The 17,454-nt window shown below is 43.3% G+C and overlaps 1 long non-coding RNA gene across 5 annotated transcripts in view; it reads left to right on the forward strand.

The window, feature by feature from the left end:
- The window catches only part of LOC108525063 (uncharacterized), a 27,739-nt gene extending 10,779 nt beyond the window's left edge, over positions 1-16,960 (forward strand). The window contains exons 1-5 of one of the 5 annotated variants that reach the window (XR_001884214.1): positions 292-734; positions 3,455-3,541; positions 15,792-16,065; positions 16,173-16,353; positions 16,599-16,960. This is a non-coding gene — a long non-coding RNA (uncharacterized LOC108525063). The other 4 variants (XR_001884213.1, XR_001884210.1, XR_001884211.1 and 1 more) reach the window with 4 other exon arrangements.
- The last annotated feature ends 494 nt before the right edge of the window (positions 16,961-17,454 follow it).

A 17,454-nucleotide genomic window follows, 5' to 3' on the forward strand; every position in this document is an offset into this window, starting at 1 on the left:
TAACCCTGTAAAGGTTTGGAGAGACTTGATTACATGGCAGGGAAAGTAAAAATGTGGATGAAATACCCTGACGCTCAGGTCACATGACCAGGTGATAAGGCCTTATGAGACTACCAGCAGCCCTGCTGGCTCAGGTGCGGCCTGTGTGGGAGGACTCGTGTCTTGGTGGTTCCAGAGAAGCTGCCTTCCACTGTGTGAACCCGGACTGAATCACAGGCCGCTTTTTGTTCTCCCTTGGCCTTGGAGGGCCTGGGAGGTTCCTGTTGCCCAACACCCTGGTGAGCTGAGAACATTCTGTAGATTAATTAGGTTCTCTCCTCCGGCTCAGCAGGTCTGTTCTAGCCATTTGACCAAACGTGCTCTGATATTTTCTACCAGCTTTAGGACGATAGACTGCAGATGTGGGCACATAAATGTCTGGGAGGAGCACACAGATACTGTGGGAGGAGTGGGTCTGGCTTAGCTATTGGGAGATCTCGGTCGTCCACATGGCGCTACGTAGAAAGAATACCCTGACGTGAAAGTGACAGACAGCTCGGCAATTTCTTTATGGCCTGAACTTGAGTGCGGCCTGTGCTAGAGAAAATATACGGTGCTTCTTAAAAACAAAAGCTAGCAGCCTGCGAGTAGTGCTGTGCCTGCGAGTTCCTGGGAGCAGGAGGGGGCTGTTCCTCCGCCCCTGGCTCCAGTTTCACCCAAGTCACTTCGCCGCAGTTGGAAGGAGGTCACCAATTGTGAGTGTGGGGCGGGGGGCGGGGAGGGAGAGGAAGTGAGATGAAAAGGGAAGGCCCCGGTCAGCTGGGAGAGGAGCTCGCGGGCTTTCCGGCGGGCCGGCCCGAAGTGGAAGGGCCCAGGGCTGCCTGCCACCCTCGGATGCCACGCAGGTGCTGGGAGGGCACCCGTCCGTGGGCTCAGGGACGTGTTCCCACCGACAGGCACAGAATGGAAAGCACCTTGGGGAAGAAGCCTTTCTCGCCATCTCAGGAGGCAGGCCGGGCCTGCAGACCGCCAGCCCTTCCCCAGCGCTCACTGTAGCTACCCGCCGCCCCCCACGTGCTGGGGAGCAGGTCCGTTCCCCACCAGTTTGCGTCTGGTCTTTGTGTTGCTCTGGGGCCAGGCGCGCCCCCTGCTGCAGGCCTGGGCTCCTGTTTGGAGTTCTCCTTTCATTTGTTGCTAAATTGTCTTGAAAGGCTGTGGCCACACCAACAGAGGTCGTCCGGCCTTCTTCACACGAAACGAAGCGCCCAAGTGAAAACGCGTGTGCCCGCGGCAGCTTCTCCGCAGCGGGCGTCCTGGGACGGAAGAGCAGGCTCGCCCGAGGGAGACGGAAGCAGGGGATCGGCTAGAACCCAGCTCGCCTCCTCCTTTCTCAGCAGGGCAGAGAATCATGGGCTTGTGCTGACGAAAGCTCCAGAAAATGGACTCATTTAACCTTTCCAAAGATGTTATCCAAGCTGCAAAATCTTGGCAATCTGAAGACCTTTTAAGTCGATATACCAAAGAGCTTTCGTCAGGATTGAATGCAAAATGCCAAAATTTCACTTTTAAAATCGTCGTAACATCTAAATACAACCTAAGCACACTTGTAAACTGATGCTGAACGGGCACTTTGAGAGCCCTCCCTGCACCCCTTCCGCGCCCCCTCCTTTGTGCAAATGCTGTTTGCCCAGAACTTCAGCCACTGAATCCTGGGAACTTTCTCTTCCTGGCTGGCAACCTAGCAGTTTGGACTCCCACAGGAGGTTTTTAAATCACTGAGGGATTTAAGCCTCTCTGTGTCATAGAAAAGCCAACACCCTCCCAGTTGAAGGTGGCCCCAAAGATGCGGGCCTGGGACCCAGGACTTCTGCAGGAGAGTGGACGCCTGGGTGCCCCCCGCCCTGCCCTGCACATGGTAGGCGCTCAATAATTACATAATAAATATTCACACAAAGCAGTGATCCTGCCGAAGAGATCCACTGCAATGCACCTGGCTTCCTAGAAGCAGTAAATGAAAAGCTTTTCTATTTTTTAAAACAGAGAAAAGATGAATGAAGCCCTGACGTAGAGGCGGAGAGCTCAACAGAATCAAGGCGTGCGCAGAAGCAATTTGCTTCTGAAACTCTAAACACGGTGCTTTAGTACTTCCTGACACTGCTCAGCAGCAAGCAAATAAATATTTACATGTGGAAGGAAACTGTCCTGTGAAATGTAGGTTGTGCGATTCAGAAGAGAAATACGGCAAGGTACCACTGCTTTAGTGGCAACAGGCGCTATTTATGTTTTCCAGTTTGAAAATCATGCGCTTTCTATTAGGACCCTTACGTGGTAAACACCGATTCCCACATGAAGCGAATTAGTCCGGCAACCCTCCCCCACCCCACTCTTGCTGGTTCAGGGACAACAGCATAAGCTCTGACAAATCACCGTTTGGTTTTATGCTTTGATTACCTGGTGAGCTAAAAGCAATGATGGTAAAAGCCTGGACCTGCCATGTATTCAGTCTGCATTTGTTACTCTCCCCTTCTTCCATTTATGAGTTTGTTCCCAAAAGATTTTTTTAAAAATCTGACTCGAGTAACTTTTCCTCTGATCTGATGTCAAATTAGTGGGTGGCAGGAGAAAGCAGGCCACATGATATCATTGTTTCCTATTCAAACAGATGGCTTTTTTTTTTTTTTTCAATAAAAATACTCTGACTGCAAGGCTATGAGTGTGCAGATAATTCTGCTGCTTACTCCGATTGGAGGTGTCTCCAGGGAGTTTCCAAGCACAGGAAGCTTTCCTGTTCTGAGGTTTTGGAAGAACACTTTCAGCAGGATTTCAGGTCACTGAAATGAAAGTGAACTATGCTCTGTACAAATGTATCATGTTTAATTCAAGAGAAATTCATTCATTTCTTTGTTCTATAAATATTTACTGGCAGCCCGTTTTGTATAGGAGGCTGCCACCTCCCAAAAGCCCCCTGCTCCTCGAGTGGGTTGAGCCTGATACCCCACGTCAACAGATGTGCCCAGAGGCCTTGGGTGCTCAACGCAGGCTCGTTCAGGTACGACAAGATAACAGGGCGTGCCTGGTCCTAGAGTTCAAAGGCTTGTCTTATTTTATTTTAAAAATCAGACTCTTAACTGCTTGTTTAATCTAGATGTTAACACTCAACCTACAGCTACCTGAAATATGTGAGTGGTGTTTAATAGATGATAAAGATCATATATTGCTCTCATGGAAAGAATGCAGAAATATAGGTGTCCCTTGTAGTCTTTAGTGTGTCCCCATAATCAGTGTCCCCAGCTCATTAATGGAAAGGTCCCCTCCTCCTCCTTCCCCATCGCTGCCCTCATTCCTATAATTTAAACAGCCACCAATGGCTCCTATTTCTTTGTTCAAACAAACAATAGCCTTTATAACGAGGAAGAAAATTAGTATCAGGTGAAAGCCTCACTTCAGGGTGCTTATGGCTTTTTCTTTTTTCCAGAATAACAGAGAGCACGCCAGTGATCATAAGAAGAAAAATTCACATTTAAAGTTTGGAAAGCAACAGGACAAAGGTCTGTCTTCAGTGGTGCGTAGACATGCTCATGATTGAATTGGAAATAGTTCTCTTTCCTTCTCTCTGACTTCCTAACTGAAAAGCTGCAGCGTGGGGAGAAAGGTTGCTCAGAAGCCTGGAGCCAGAACACGCACCCCGGCTTTGGTAGGGCCAGCTTGCTTGGTTAGAATCGAAGGAAAAGCCGTGTTATTTGGGAAGCTGGGCATCCTCACCAAATTAGGGGATTTAATTTGCAAATATCTAAGGAGTGCTTTGAAATGAAAGACGAACTAAAATCTGCTCCAAGGCCCTTGATTTTTCACGAGTGTAGCAGGATTCTCTTGCTGCTGGACATACGTGAAAAGCACCGTCTGATTTAAACGCAAGTCCCTGTGAGACAGAGGAGAGACTTTCTAAACATTTTATACCATTCTATGAAATCAATTCGATTCAGGGCTAGAATTCAAGAAATAATCCATGGGCGAGTATCTCCGATGGTAAACCCAAACGATTATATTGTTATCCTTTTGTACATTTTTAAATTTTTTTTTTTTTTTTTTTTGAGACGGAGTCTGGCTCTGTCGCCCAGGCTGGAGTGCAGTGGCCGGATCTCAGCTCACTGCAAGCTCCTCCTCCCGGGTTCACACCATTCTCCTGCCTGAGCCTCCGGAATAGCTGGGACTATAGGCGCCCGCCACCTCGCCCGGCTAGTTTTTTGTATTTTTTAGTAGAGACGGGGTTTCACCGTGTTAGCCAGGATGGTCTCGATCTCCTGACCTCGTGATCTGCCCGTCTCGGCCTCCCAAAGTGCTGGGACTACAGGCTTGAGCCACCACGCCTGGCCTAAATTTTTTTATTATTTGATATTATTATCACAAAAATCACTGGAACAGGACCCATGAGCTGCTCCTTCACTGCTTAGTGTTTTCAGAAGCTGACAGAAGCATTAAGCTCCAATTGAATACATGATTTCCAATGATTCCATTAATTTTTCAGGTTTGTGGTAGGATTTGATTTACTTACTTTGTACTTTAACACACCAATAAAAAATAGATATTAAGAAATAGTAAAATTTGTTGCTTCAAAATAACCCTTAAAATTTAGAGTTTAGTGAAATTAAGCAAATTCAAATAGAGAAATGATTATCCTTCATTTCCTTAAGGCACAGAAACTAAGACTAGGTTTGAGAGCCTTCATTTGTTAAAAACTGGACAATACTGGCTAAGTGAGGACTGGGTGATCATACTCCACACACGCTCTGTGTGCTTGGAGTGAAGAGAGGACCGCACTGAAATGAGATGAGCTGGGAGGAGGTGCAGCAGTGAAGGAAAGCCTTCTGTTGGGAGAATTCATGTTTTAGCATAATCCTTTCAATAGGACCCAGCAGTGATGTGAGGAGCAGTTCTGGGGCTGATTTAGATTCAGATAGTCTATCACAGGCTGTGTGGTTGCATCCCTTTGGGCCAGTCTCATTTTAGTTCTAAATATGCAGAAGTGGGGCTCTGGCTTCCAGATGTTTCAGGCTGCAAAAGGCTGGGGCCACCATCTTTATAGATAATCCATTAGTTTGATTCTCTTGGGGACCAGGAAGAAAACTAAGAACATTCAGTGGACTGTGGGACTCAAGGAGTCCACAGGAGGCATTTGTAAGGGGCAAACCTGCATGTGCCCAGTAATTTTTGAAGCTCACAGTAGAGGTGGAGAAGCAGTGATGGGCCCCACAGCAGCAGGGGCTTGGGAATGATGGACAAGAAAAAAATGATTGAAGGACAGCTGGAAGAAAAAGGGAAGCTTCCTTTTAACTGGATGCTGGGTCTCAGCCTTGAGTAGTTCCAGGCCTTCGGAGGCCTTTTCTCAGGGGGCATGGCCTGGGGACTCCCTGCTTGCTCTGCTGAACTTTCAGGCAAGGAGAAATGGGCAAGGCCAGAGGCGACCATCAAGTGCTCCACAGGCACAGAGGCAGAACTCAAGGTTTAGCTTTACCTTAAGAGGGTGACTGCAAAGTGTGCTCCCTGGACCAGGGGCATTGGCCTCACCTGGGAGCTTGCTAAAACTGCAAGTTGCTCTCACCCAGACTGAATCCAAAATGCTGGGTACAACCCAGCAATCTCGGCTTTCACACTTTCTCCAGGTGATTGTGGTGCAAGCTAACCTTTAAAAAGTCCTGGGTACCATTCCCAGAGGCTGTGATTAAGTTGGTCTAGGGCTGTGGCCTAGACCTGGGGGTTTTGGAAGCCCACAGGTGATTCTGATGTGTGGCCATGGTTGGCAGGCTGTTCACGGTGCTGTCCAGCAGGTCCTGCTGTGGGATGGAAAGGGTCTGTATCTGCACTGGCCAATGTGGGAGCCAGCTCTGTGGCTACTAAGCACTTGGCCCCTGGCTAGTGCGACTGAGAAGCTGGATTTTTCATGTCATTTACTGTTGATTAAGTTTAAATAGCTAAATGTGGCTAGTGGCTGCCTTATTGGATAGCAGAGTTCTAGAGCCACAGATAAATGTAATACTGTCCCATTAGTTGATTTAAAAATCCAATGCCTCTGTAATCCCAGCACTTTGGGAGGCCAAGGTGGACGGATCACAAGGTCAAGAGATCGAGACCATCCTGGCCAACATGGTGAAACCCCTTCTCTACTAAAAATACAAAAGTTAGCTGGGCGTGGTGGCAGGCACTTGTAACCGCAGCTACCTGGGAGGCTGAGGCAGGAGAATCGCTTGAACCCGGGAAGCGGAGCTTGCAGTGAGCCAAGATCGCATCACTGCACTCCAACCTGGTGACAGAGGGAGATTTCATCTAAAAAAAAAAAAATGCCTCACAGAGTTAAATATTTAAGTTGATAAGAAAACTGGTAGTCAAGAATCTTTGAGGATTATTTAAAATCCATTTTTGGTGATAAATAGATAAAAACAGTGTAGTAGAGCCCAGAAGTTCCTTCTGATTTCCAGCTGTTGGAGCTGACTTCCTCAATTTTACTTGCAGGAGAACTGCTTCCTAAAGGGCACCTTACCCAGCCATTCCTGAATGCAAGTGTGTATGAGAATTGCAGGGGGCATTAGATGAAAATCCAATTCCTGGTCTCTATCCCAGATGTTCCTATCCAATAGGCCTGGGTTGGGGCCCTGGAAAATGCATTTTTGGCAAACCCCCTATTGATTTGGACGCACAGGTTTCAAGGAACAGGCGCTAAGGATCACTGATTTAGAATCTGTTTGTCCATCCAGGAAACCCAGAGTCACCACATTTGAGTACAATGGGTTTTGATGTAGGAAAGGTCTTTATAATTCTTTCATGAATTCACCAAACTTTAAAAGCCATACTATTTTCAAGACTGTGCTAAGCTGGGGGAGAAATTGGTGAACAGAATTCAGTGCCTCCCTTTAACTAAAAACATAAATATACTTCTTGTTGCTGTGTAGTTAATATTCGCAGCTGCTGAAGGTGCTGCAATTCACCAGGTGATTGCTGAAAACTCCAATCAGTGCCTGACTTATGTTCCTTTCCACACTGCACAGGAAGGGCCTTTTTGGGTAGTGGCTACAGCTGTTAACTGTTTGTGGGCTCAGCCTTCACATGCTATGTTACAGAAAGCCTTTACCCTAATCCTAAATGCTGCTTCTTTTATTAATGTATTATTCAAACTGAAATACTTTTGAAAGTAAATGGGGACAAAATTAAAAATTCTTTCAGGACAGCAAGATTGTCTGGGACACACTGGGAGGTACTGTCACCCTAATTAGGCATCATTATTACTGGGGGAACGAGAATTATGAGGTCACACAGCTAGGAAAGGGCCAAGGCCCCTGCATAGGTCTGTCTGATTCTATCCTGGGTTGAATTCTGTGCCCCAAAATTCATGTCTACCCAGAACCTCATAATTTGACCTTATTTAGAAATACGGTCTTTGAAGATGTAGTTAATTAAGATGAGGTCATATTGTCAACTGCCTGGCTAAGTATTGAAGGTGTGTCCCAACCTGCACAGGGTCCATTGGCAAAACCTGGAAGATTTACTGGTTCCATGTAGTTAAGGAAATCTCTAATTATTAGCTGACTTCTAAGCTAACTAAGGACAGACTTCAGTGGCTATACATGACAAAGAATAGAGACTTTACAGAATTAGTTCAGGAAAGGCACTAAAGAAACAGCTATACCTATAACAACAACAAATCCTCAAGAGGGGAAATATATTTCCAAAATTGTCACATTATATTATTTAAAATACCTAGTTTTAAATACAAAATTATGAAACATGCAAAGATACAAGAAAATATTACTCATTCATGGGATAGGAACTGTCCCTGAGGAAGCTTAGACATTGGGATTACTCAACAAAAACTTTGAATCAGCTATTTTAAATATATTCAAAGAACTAAAGAAAACCATGTCTAAAGATCCAAGGAAGGAATGATAATGCTGTTTCAAGAAACAAGAATATTAAAAATGACATGTAAATTATAAAGAATCAAATAGAAATTCTGGAGTTAAAAAGTACAATAATGGAAATACAAAATTTGCCAAAAGAAAGTCTTAACAGCATACTTGAGCAAGAAAAGAAGCAAATTTGAAGATATGTCAATAGAGATTACATAGCCAGAAGAAAAGAAATTAAAGAATAAAGAAAAGACATGAAGCCTCAGAGACCTGTGTGACATTAAGCATAACAATATATGCATAATGGGAATCCAAGAAAGAGTAGAGAGAAAGAGGCAGAAAGAATATTGGAATAAATAATGACCAAAATCTTCCCAAACCTGTTGAAAGACATAAATCTACACATCCAAGAAGTTTGATAAACTCCAAGTAGAATAAACTCAAGGAGATCTGCATCAAGACACATCATATTTAAACTTTCAAAAGATAAAGACAAAGAGAGAATCTTGAAAGCAGCAAGAGAGAAGCAACTCCTCATATATAAGCAATTCTCAATAAGACTTATAGCTCATTTCTCATGAGAAGGGAATCCTTCAGAATAAGATGAAGGTATCCTAGACAATAAATTGAATCCACACAAAGAATAAAAGAACACTGATAAAGGTATCTACAAAAGTAAACATATAGGACAGTTATAAATGTAATTTTTGTTTGTAACTTCTCTTTTTTCTTTATTTTCTATTTCAATATATTTTTGGGGAACAGGTGGTGTTTGGTTATATGAATAAGTTCATTAGTGGTGATTTCTGGTATTTTCATGCATCCATCACCCAAGCAGCATACACTGTACCCAATGTGTAGTGTTTTACCCATCACCCCCTCCCACCCTTTCCCCTGAGTCCCCAAAGTCCGTTGTATTACTCTATTTTTTTTTTTTTTTTTTGGTACTTTAAGTTGTGGGATACATGTGCAGAACATGCAGGTTTGTTACATAGGTATACATGTGCCATGGTGGTTTGCTGCACCCACCAACCTGTCATCTAGGTTTTAAGCTCCACATGCATTAGGTATTTCTCCTAATGTTGTCCCTCCCCTCGCCCCCTACCCCCTGACAGGCCCTAGTGTGTGATGTTCCCCTCCCTGTACCCATGTGTCCTCATTATTCAACTCCCACTTATGAGTGAGAACATGCAGTGTTTGGTTTTCTGTTCCTGTGTTAGTTCGCTGGGAATGATGGTTTCTGGCTTCATCCGTGTCCCTGCAAAGGACATGAATTCATTCTTTTTTATGGCTGCATAGTATTCCATGGTGTATATGTGCCATTGTATTACTCTTATGCCTTTGCATCATCATAGCTTAGCTCCCACTTATGAGTGAGAACATACCATGTTTGGTTTTCCATTTCTGAGTTACTTCACTTAGAATAATGGTCTCCAATTCTATGCAAGTTGCTGTGAATGCCATTATTTAATTCCTTTTTATGGCTGAGTAGTATTCCATGGTGTGTGTGTGTGTGTGTGTGTATGTATGTGTATCCATAAGAATATGGAACCAGTCCACATGTCCATCAATCAACAAATGGATGAGGATAATGCCTTCCAGCTCCATCCATGTCCCTGCAAAGGATGTTATCTCATTCCTTTTTATGGTTGCTTAGTATTCCATGGTGTATATGTACCATGTTTCCTTTATCCAGTCTATCATTAATGGACATTTGGATAGACTCCATGTATAAAAGACACTTTCAATTCAAAGACATAAGTAGGTTGAAAGTCAAAGAATGGAAAAAAAATATTCCTTGCAAATGGTAACCAAAAGAGAACTGGAGAGCTATATTAACACTAGGCAAAAAGACTTTATGACAAGAATTGTTATAAGAAATAAAAGAGTCACTCCATTAAGAAGATATGACAATTAGGAACATATATGCACCTACAAACAGAGCTCCCAAAATATGTAAAGTTATGAGATAATTGAAAAGAGAAATAAAGAGTTCAACAATAATATTTATTTGAAGATTTCAATATACTCCTTTCAATATTGGAAAGAACAACTAAACAGAAGATCATCAAGGAAATAGAAGACTTGAAAAATATACAAACCTACTAGCCCTAATAGACATTTATAGGACACTCCACCTAACGACAGCAGAATGCCCATTCTTCTCAATTACACATGGAACATTCTCCAGGATAGACCATATGTTATGACATAAGTCTCTCTAAACTCACATCATACAAAGTATCTTCTACAACCCAATGGAATAAAACTAGAAATCAGTAATAGAAGAAAAACTGGAAAATTCACAATATATGGAAATTAAACAACACACCTAAACAATCAATGGATCAAAGAAATCCCAAAGGAAATTAGGACCCAAATCCATACTATTTGGAGATGTATGAAAGCAAAAACACAAAATACCAAAACCATGAGAAGCAGTGCTTAGAGAAAAATTTATAGTTGTAAAGTTCTGCTTTTGAAAAGAATAAATATCTCAAATCAATAACCTAGCTTTATAAGTTAAGGAACTAGAAAAAGAAGAGCAGGCAGGGCGTGGTGGCTCAGGCCTATAATCCCAGCACTTTGGGAGGCTGAGGCAGGCAGATCACAAGGAGGCGGAGGTTGCAGTGAGCCGAGATCATGCCACGGCACTCCAGCCTAGGTGACAGAGCTGAGACTCTGTCTCAAAAAACAAACAAACAAAAAGGCCAGTCACGGTGGCTCACGCCTGAAATCCCAGCACTTTGGGAGGCCGAGGTGGGCGGATCACGAGGTCAAGAGATCGAGACCATCCTGGCTAACATGGTGAAACCCCATCTCTACTAAAAAAAAGACAAAAAAAGTACCCGGCTATGGTGGTAGGCACCTGTGGTCCCAGCTACTGGGGAGGCTGAGGCAGGAGAATGGCGTGAACCCGGGAGACAGCTTGCAGTGAGCCGAGATCACGCCACTACACTCCAGCCTGGGTGATAGAGCGAGACTCCGTCTCAAATAAATAAATAAAAATAAAAATAAAGAAAAAGAAGAACAAACTGAAACCCAAAACAAGCAAAAGGAAGTAAATAATAAAGATTAGACTAGTGATAACAAAATAGACAATAGAAAAGCAATAGAGAAACGAAGTGAAACCAAAAATTGGCTCTTTGAAAAAAAATCAACAAAATTGACAAACCTTTAGCTAGTCTGACCAAGAAAACAATGAGAAGATTCAAATAACTAAAATTAGGAATGGAAGCAGGGACATTGCTACCAACTTCATAGAAAAAAAAAAAAAGAATAAGACTATAATAATTGTATGCTACTAGGATTTGGATATGGTTTGTTCTTACCAAAACTTACGTTGAAATTTCATTCCCAATATGGCAGTGTTGAGAGGTGAGGTCTAGTGAAAAATGTCTGAGTCATGGGGGTGGGTCCCTCATTAACAGATTAGTACCATCTTGTGGGAGTAAGTTCTCACTCTCATGGGACACTGTGAGTCCTGATTTCAGCAGCGGCTGTTCCAGATGTGCTCTCCTTATTAACATGCAGCTATTATTCTGGATGTTTCTGTATGGATAGTTTTAGATAAGATTAGCATTTAAATTGGTGGACTTTCAGGAAAACAAATTGCCTTCTGTAATGTGGGTGGGCCTCATCTAATCAGTCAAAGGACTGAATAAAACAGCCTAACCTCTCCAGAGCAAAAAGGAATTCTGTGGTAGACAGTCTTCAGACTTGAACTGCAGTCTTGGCTCTTCCTCAGCTCTCCAGCCTGCCAGTCCACCTGCAGATTTTGGACTAGCCAACCTCCACAACTGCATGAGCCAATTCCTTAAAATAAGTCTCTTTATGGATACACTACATATACACATCCTACTCTTTCTCTTTCTCTGGAGAACTCTGACTAACACCATCTTCTACAGACAGGACCAACAACCTCTCAGATTTATAAAGAATTAATATTTGGGAAGCCCTCGTGTATATAGACCTCAGACCATTTGAGGTGTCGACTGAAAGCAAAATAAACATGATAATAAAAAGTATTAAATATCAGCTTTGGCCTCATGAACAGCTGCAGAAATCCAGACTGTATCCTCTCCTGATACTTCTTTCCTGCTGTGTCATGTATATATTTATGAGTTAATTAATTTTCCTTTGAGTCCTCTCTCTTCTCTCTCACTATTATATATACGGTTTGCTTACAGTTAACTATAATTTAGTTCGTAGGTTTCAGAATAACACAACTACAGTGCAAGTGAAACTTGAAAATCGATGAACATCCAGAATTGAGGATGGATGTGGTCAGTAACTATTGTCACCCACTGGTGAGGGAGTGAGTACATTTTTTGTTTGAAATAAGGAGAATGGCATTGTCTCAAACAGAGCCAGTTTGTTACTGTTGTTATGGGTGGAAATGAATGTCAGGAAAGAAAACTATATATGTAAATCTGGAGAGTCAGACAAATAGATTTCAAAGGGTGTTTGTCATTCCTTCGTATTCGGGCAGACCCCCCAAGGTGTGTATCAGTGGGTGCAGTGCTGGGTCTTCCCCTACCAAAGCTGAAATGCAAGTCAATCCTCGCTCTCCCTGCTCCTTGGTGGTCTGAACTCAGGAGCTGGCCTGTCCTTACCCTACAGGATGCTCCCACATGGATCTTTGACTCATCCACAGCAAAGTGATTCTTTGAATCCATTTACAGTGACTGTATTGTCCAATACGAGAACCCTGGCCAAACTTTTCATGCAAAGAGAGAGCTGTGCTGCTTCCTGCTTCTTGACCTTCCAGAATTTCTGGAGTTCCTAGCAGCCTTCTGAGTTCTTAGTGCTGTGACCCTCGTCCCATTCAGTGTCCTACCAAGGAATGTTTTGTACTTAAGATGGTCAGAGGCAGTTGTTTTGGTTGCAACAAGAACCCTGACCAGTACAATGGTTTTGCACCACAGATTCAAGACCCAAGGCAGGAAGTACCAATGCTCTGGTGCACGGGCTGAGACCATGAGAGGAGGCTGCAGAGCAAAGGCCCGTGTGCTTTCTGTGGCTAATCCAGTGTTCTACCTCCTAAGACACAACAAAAAGAAGTTTGGTGTTGGCCCATTGTATCGGGAGCAAAGAAGGAGGTTAAAATATTTTTCTAGAATGTTCTCTGTAAAACCTTCCTGATGCAAAACACTTCTTTCTAAAGATTTGGGATAGGCTCTTTAACCCCTAGCATCCCAGATTCTTCCGTAGACAAAGACTGTGTCCTGTGGTTCTGTTGCTGTGGGTACCTACTCCAGGCCTTACCCCTGGATAGTAAAAAGCTGTCAGGTGTTAATAGAAGGATTAGCACATAATAAAGTGCCCCCCACCCAAGTAATATTGGAAGAATTTAAAGAGAATGTTAATAATAAGAGCACCTTGGAAGAAAAAATCAAACAAGCATCTGTCATTGCATTCTATGCTGAAATTAGATCAAATTTTATTTTTAACACAAACCTTTATGCTTGTTTAGGAATAAAAGACACACAGTGCCAACAGGCACTAACCTAGTTAGGAATTTTACCTGCTCACCAGAATGTCTAAAACATGTTGTCCCACAAGTAAAGATTTTGCCCTATTGTTTTAAAACACCATTCATTCCCATGATACAAAACAGTGCAAAGCATAGGACGTGTTTGGTGGAGATAAAAAATCCTTGAATGAATTTAGATGGTGGTAGTGATGATGATAATGATGATGGATGTATTAAAGAGTCTAGCCGGGCGCGGTGGTTCACACCTGTAATCCCAGCACTTTGGGAGGCCAAAGCGGACGGATCACCTGAGGTCAGGAGTTCCACACCAGCCTGGCCAACATGGCAAAACCCCCTCTCTACTAAAAATACAAAAATTAGCTGGGTGTAGTGGCCAGCACCTGTAATCCCAGCTACTTGGGAGGCTGAGGCAGGATAATTGCTTTTTTTCTTTGAAACAGGGTCTTGCTCTGTTGCCCAGGCTGGAGTGCAGTGGTACAAACATGGCTCACTGCAGTCTCAACCTCCTGGGCTCAAGCAATCCTCCCACCTCAGCCTCCCTAGTAGCTGGGATTATAGGTGCACATCACCACGCGTGGCAAATTTTTTTTCATTTTTTGTATAGATGAAGTCTTGCCATGTTACCCAGGCTAAGGTTCTTATATATTAAGTGACTTAGATTGTAGATAATAGATTTAGAACCAAAATATAGATCTCTTGCCCCTCTAGTCGGTGCTGCTTGTACTGGAATGGATCTCTAGACTTGGTGTAATACCTCCTCTCAATGGTGTGTATCGAAGGAGAAGAGAGGGCAGAGTAGGGGTAGTAGGGTGGGCTGGCCATTTTCTTGTGAGTTGAGAGGCTTAGACTCAGACCCTGTTGGCACTAAGTCTCTTGTGATTTTTAAATAAGTCTCTTTACCTCCCGCTGCCTCAGTTCCTTTCTGTGAATCAGAGCAGAAGGGAAATTGTAGGATACTCTCCTAATATGATCTCGTGTTCTAGGAAAGTCGTATGAAGGAGGAGGTGAAAGTAGAGAATCTATTTTAGCAGGCCAACATTCAAATTCAGGAAATACAGAGAACGCTAAAAAAAAAAAAAAAAAAAGAGAGAGAGAATCTATTTTATTTCGTATGATTTTACCAACACATCTGTTGAAATTTTTTTAAAACGTCATCACTCTGGTTCACATTTGCTTTTTTACGACACATATTTGAGAATTCAGCCACTGGCCTTGTTTATACTCATTATTATTCTAGGAAAATCTTTGGGGTTTGAAATCACTTATAATCCCATAACACAAAACTGTGGCGAACATGTCCTCTGACCTACACGAATTATTTTCTATAAAAATGGAAGTCATGGATAGCCCTAATTAAATCCCTGCTTAGCAGGTGCAAGTGCTTAGGACAGCTCTCTACATGATCCATAGAAACAAATCAAGGTTTGTAGTTGGAGAAGCGCTACAAGCAAGCCAATGAGCATTCCTGTGGCTCGTAAACACAAAAGAAAATATTAAAAAGCACACATGAGATACAAAGAATACTATTATAAGCAGGCCCGAGTCAGCCACTCAGCATAGGCCTTAGAGCTGTGTCAGTATTGCTGAAGACCCTAAGGACTGGGCCTTCCTGATGCCATTCCTTCTCCTTCCTCCCAGAGGCACCATCGCCTAATGTTGTGTTCATAATTGACTTAATTTCCTTCCTCATTTTCCTATCTAACTATGTATCCTTAAAGCATATGTTGCTACATCTTGCATATATTTGAAGTTTCTATTTAAGATAAGTGGCATTATATTGTAGATAATCCAGTTTTGGGATCAAGTTTATGTTTGGGAAGTCATCCATGGGTGTTGACATTTTCAGCTGAATGTCATTCATTTTCACTATCCTAGAGAATTCCATTACATGAATATCCCATGATGTATTTACTCATAGGAGGAATTTTTCTTTTAATTATACAATTATATTATCTTAATATTATACATACGTAACAATTATCATACACTATTACCCAAAAGTTGTAAACATTCTGTGAATATAGGCTCCAATACATAGAAGATTGAGCTGTGAACTCGTTAATTTTCTACATAGTTTCTTTGGAAACCAAAGATTTGAAAGCCAGAGTTTTTGCCAATCTCCTCTTTCTGCTTCATTAGGCCTGCCTTTCACGGTAACCTGTTCCTCAAATAATATTTCTCCCAACTGTGACACCAACTAGATGTCAAAGCCTCAGTGATATCCGTTGATGTCAAAACATCAATTTATGTCAAATATAATTTAACCTAAAGCCAAGTTTCCTTTATTGGAATGATAATGTCATTTATCAAATGTCTTCTCTTTCACTTTCCCTGATTTTAGTTATTAAAACAACACCCCACTTCAATGTGTTCATTTGTAAAATAGCAATGCCATTACTAACTTGTGTCTGTTACAGGGAGTATCCTATGAAGATGGTCTCAAAGCACTTTGAGATGAACAGAATGTTCTATAAATGGGAATTGAAAATAATCAAGACATTCATGGATCCAAACAGGCCACAGAAATACCATAGCAACAAATGAACAATAATTGCTGCATTATGGGCTCTTTCCCCAGCTGCACTCATGCAATCAAAGCTCTGCTGCATCTTCAGAAGGAGCCCAGGTCAGGTCTGGCTGCCATCACCCATGAGGAAGACGTGCAGAGCCAGACAGATGCCTGGAGGAAAGGTGGGTGTGTGCTGTCCTGCCCCATCCTCTCTGTTTCCCTCCCACGTGTTTGCAGAGACGTCCTCAGCATGGAACCAGGGCCCTTGACAGAAACTTTGTCATTCCAGACACCCCACATCCAAGCCAGTTCATCCAAGTCACCCGATAATGATGTGCTCTAAAGAAACTACCTGTTGCAGCAAACTCCTTACCTTACTGGACGCGTAGCGATGGCCAGCGCAGGATGAGGCCGTGGGAGGATTTAAATGACACAGTCCACCCTGCAAACCAAGGTCAACAAGGCGGCAGGTATGGCCACAGCCCCTCACCGTGGACTCTGTACGAGCCAATACACAGTGTGCTATTCCCCAGTTATTTCTGAATACAGCCACAGGGAGATGTGAACCAGCCCCACTTCCCTAGAGCACACAGAGGCTAGAAGGGATCCATGTTGCTATGTTGGCCAGGCTGGTCTGGACCTGTTCAGCTTGCCAATGATCCCAAACTCCTGATCCAGGCAGATCACTAAGACAGAGAAATATTCCCTTTTCCAGGAAAGCCCTCTGGCCTCACCCTGCTCATTGATGAGTCCACTAGCTCGACACACCCAGTTAGTGGGGGCATCTTCTCCAACGGTGGGGAGGACTGCAGTGGGGGCAGCTGCGGAGATGGCAGAATCTTTCCTGCGGGATTCTGGAATGTTGTATCCCCTCTGGAAGAGACACAAGGAGTGAGGGCGACACTGGGAAGGGTGTGGGAGGGAGAACCTTCCTTACTGCCTGGCGTCCCTCAGGGGCCAGTGACCAACCTTATTAGCCACCTCTGTGCATTCAACCGCTTCCTCTCTCCTGAGGCAGCCAGAGCCTGAATATCTCAGCAAGGCATTAAGAAAGGCTTTAATAATTGATTTAATTAAAGTCTAAAAATTATAGAACCAGCTCCTATGCGTTGAGTGATTTCAGAGCTCTCCTTTCCTTTGCCGTCTTCGAAGGGTAATCTGGATGCTGGAGGGTTGCTCTCTGGCTTGACAAACTCAGTTTGTTTCCATAGTTACAAAACACTTGTGCTCTTCCCGACCCACAATCCATCAGGAGGGGTACACTGGCTGCCTGGTAACCACGAGATCATTTCCTGAATTGGCAGACCTCTTTAACACTGTCTAAACATTAGAAAGGTGGGTGACCACACCTGTTTTGTGCACTCCCTGACAATCTCATTTTGATTTAAGTATTTTGTAGGAAGCCAAGTAAAGACGATTTGTACTATAAATTACAAATATTTATATCTAATCCCCTGATAAATGGGAATTTCAAGGGAAAAGGCGGGAACTGGAAAGAGCGCGAGCAGTCGCTGCCGTGCCCCAACGAGTTTGCTCTCACCCGGGCTGACTCCATGAGTCCAGCTCTCTCC

This window comes from Rhinopithecus bieti, unplaced genomic scaffold (genome assembly GCF_001698545.2).
Source record: "Rhinopithecus bieti isolate Rb0 unplaced genomic scaffold, ASM169854v2 scaffold_84002, whole genome shotgun sequence".
Taxonomy (NCBI): domain Eukaryota; kingdom Metazoa; phylum Chordata; class Mammalia; order Primates; family Cercopithecidae; genus Rhinopithecus; species Rhinopithecus bieti.